The sequence below is a fragment of the Tachypleus tridentatus genome, chromosome 1 (genome assembly GCF_004210375.1).
Source record: "Tachypleus tridentatus isolate NWPU-2018 chromosome 1, ASM421037v1, whole genome shotgun sequence".
Lineage (NCBI taxonomy): Eukaryota > Metazoa > Arthropoda > Merostomata > Xiphosura > Limulidae > Tachypleus > Tachypleus tridentatus.
The window spans coordinates 93,393,437-93,397,306 of NC_134825.1; positions in this window are offsets into that span (position 1 = coordinate 93,393,437).

Sequence of the window (3,870 nt, forward strand, 5' to 3'; positions counted from 1 at the left end):
GAAGGGCTAGTGACAAACCGAATTTTCAGGTTTAAAATATTTATCTACGTATTTCTATGTTATCACCATTTAAATATAATATTAACACGTGTTTATATTTTATTTTGAACTTCGCACTAAGCTACACGAGGGCTGTCTGCGCTGGCCTTCTCTAATTTAGCATTGTGAAACTAGAGGGAAGGCAGCTAGTCATCACCACCCATCGCCAACTCTTGGGCTACTCTTTTAGTAACGAATAGTGGGATTGTCCATCACATTATAATGCCTCCACGACTGAAAAGGCGAGCATGTTTGGTGTGACAGAGGCTCGAACCCGAGACCCTCAGAATACAAATTGAGCGCCCTTACCACGTGGCCATGCTGTGCCTTAACACGTGTTTAATCTCCATGAAGTAACCCACAGAGACAATGTAGTAAAGAATTATTTCATATTTAGAGATAAAGTTAAGTACGTTTTTTAATTAAAGACTTGGAGTTGGACTATAGTCTTTATTCTGATTCCTGCACTATTGATAATATTATGCTCTTAACAGCATAGGTGAAAATTTAACCTTTAATTACCATATAGACAGTGCCTTGCAAAATTTATCACTCCCTTGTATTAATAATCAATTTTAGTTATTTTATTGTAAAAGACATAACCCAAATGACCAAAATTACAAAGAACAAGAGGTGCATTGTTACCCAGTTGAGTGTTATAATGCAAAAATCTTGAAAACACGTGCTAAAAACGTCTTCACCTCCTCAGTTAAATCATCGATTTAACTTTAACTATAATAATGCTCAGAAGCACAATTCCAGAGAATTATGTACTGCAAATTCAGCAGGGATGAAACAAAGAATGTTTCACACTACCTCAATCTTGTCAAGATCAAGTCGCCTGAAAAAATCGGCGCTCGAACAAGCAGAAAAATCTTTAGAGAATCGACTGCCAAGACAACAGTGATACTAAAGAAGTTGCATACTTCAATAGCAGCAACTAGAGTTACTGTACACACCTTGACAATATCACGCACTGTACAAAAAAAAACTTGTATGGCAGGGTAGCAAGAAAGAAACCACTACTGACGATGATTCATCTTAGATCGCGGATAGACTGTACCCTTAAACATTTCAATAACAATACACCAATGTGGCAGAAAGTTCTACATTGAGGTTTAAACCAAAATAGAACTTTTCGGATTAAATGGCGGTAACCCGACGCTGCCCATGACCTGGTAAATACAATCCCTGCTGTCAAGCATGGTGATGAGCCCATAGTAATGCAGAGATGTCTTTCTGTAGGTGGTATTGGAGAACTTTTCGCATTCAAGGGATCATGAACAATGCAAAATATACACAGACACAGATGCTAGAAATAAACCTTAAGAAGTCAGCTGAAAAACTGAAACGCTGTCGAAGATTTACTTTTCAATAGGACAATGATCACAAACACAGATTAAAAGTAAACCAAGGATCATTTCGACAAATGATTCCAAAGCCCAGACCTAAATCCACTTGAAAATCTATGGAGAGCTTTGAAAATTGCTGTGCTTCGAAGACTCCCTTTCAATTTAGATTTGTTTGTATCTCAGAACGGCTGGTATGGGTATTGATACTTTTTACAAATAACGAGAGAACAACATTTCGACCTTCCTTGGTCATCTTCAGGTTAAGAAAAAGAGTGTTTGCAAATGATCGTTGCCGGACACATGTTTTAGGGACGAGAGTATAAACAGGTACGGGATTGTAGGGGGCGTTGCAGTTGGATGTTAGGTTATTAATTAGTATAGGTATAAAGGTGTTCCTTTATATTGGTTTAATTTTGGTTTTAATTGCTGTATAAGCAGGGCTTCTTTGATGTTGCGTTGTTTATATTTGTTTCCCTATTTAGTATCTGTGAGTTTTCTATGGTTATGTCGTGTTTATTTGATTTGCAGTGTTCAAAAGCGTGTGAAGGAGTTTTTTTTGTTGTTGTTGTTCTTTGAATATAGTTTTCATTTTTCGGCTTGTTTCTCTAATGTAGAAGTTGTGGCAGTTGTTGCCTTGTATTTTATAGATTATGTTGGTGTTGTGTTTGTCAGTGTAGTTTTTACATAGTATGGACTTTAGTTTTGTACTTGGTTTTCGAATAAATTTGGTGTTTACTGGAATGTGGTGTTTTGTTATAAGTTTTTTCAAATGTTGGTTATTTTTTCGCTGATGTTGGAAACATATGATATGCAGCAGTAAAAACACAGATTCAACAAAACACATGAAAACTAATTAAATAAAATACTACTACAAATAAAAAAAACACAATCTCAGAAAACATTTCTTCTTACCTACGAAAGACCGACTCACGCACACCACAACTATACGGCACCCCCAAACCTTACAAACCCGATTGTCCACTACGAACCATGATGTTGACCTATAAATCATTTAACTACAACCTCGGTAAATATATAGCGTGGGCATTTTCTAAATATGTAACATCAGCCGGTTCCTTTTTCATAGACTCTTTTAACTTCAAATATATTCTTAATCAACTAAATCATAAAGCCTTAACGGCCAGTTTTGATGCAATCTCCCTCTTCACAGACGTCCCAATAACTGAAGCCTGCAAGATAGCTTTAGAACTTTATATCCATGACCCCAGCCCATTGATACATATCCACAGCGACCAATTAGCAACCCGTATAGAATTCACTATCACCAAAACTAACTTTATGTTCAGTAACCAAAACTACCTACAAATAAATGGCCTAAGTATGGGGAATCCCGTGTAACCAGTTCTAGCCAACATTTTTATGACACAGATTGAATCTCAAGTGATCAATTCAGCCTTACAACCACTACTATATTGCTACAGGTATGTTGATAATACAATTGCAGGATTCACATTTACAGAACACACACCTAGTTTTTTTCAGTCAGGTTAACTAGATACACCCCAACATTAAGTTCACCTGTGAAAGGAAAAAACTAACCAAATGTCATTTTTTTCCACTCAAGATCACTCAAACTGAAACAGGATTCAAAACAGAAATCCACAGAAAAATCACCCATACTGAATTATATATTCCCTTGGAATCAGCACATGAAACAAAACAAAAACTCAACATGTTAATAAACCAAATAAACACAGCCACAAAACTATGCTCACTCGATAAAATTAACGATGAAATCAACAAAATAAAGCGACATTTGATCAACATCAACAAACTTCCTCAAAAAACCGTGGAAAAAATTATACGCACACATCTTGACCAATAACAAACAAACAGTAATAAACCCCAAGATACAACAAACTACAAAACCTTATACTGCTGCATACCATATGTTCCCGACATCAGCGAAAAAATAACCAAACTTCCTCTTTCATAACCTGAAGATGACCTAGGAAGGTCGAAACGTTGTCATTTCTACCAAACGAGTTTCAACCAAATGTTAACTGCATAATCATATTAAGGAGTGGCGAATTTTGCAGCATGTCTTCAAGATTTTTTGCAATAATGCACCTTTTGTTCTTTGCAGTCATTAGAAACTTGTATTAGATTAACATGAAAGGCCTGGCATAACCAAGCGTGTTAAGGCGTTCGATTCATAATCCAAGGGGCGCGGGTTCGAAGCCCGCTCGCACCAAACATGCTCCCCCTTTCAGCTGTGAGGTCGTTATAATTTTCGGTCAATCTCACTAAAATATTTTTTGCGACTTCAATTATTTTCTTGTGCAATACGTAACTCAATTCTTCTTCACCGTATAATTTAAGCATGTAAATAATATTTTGACATTCCATCGAATTAATTATTCGACATTTTACAGACGACCAAACTGAAAATCAATATAGAGTATTAGTAAAGTACTACTTTCTAGCATACGCCCCTAGAAGACAAATACAATGTTTC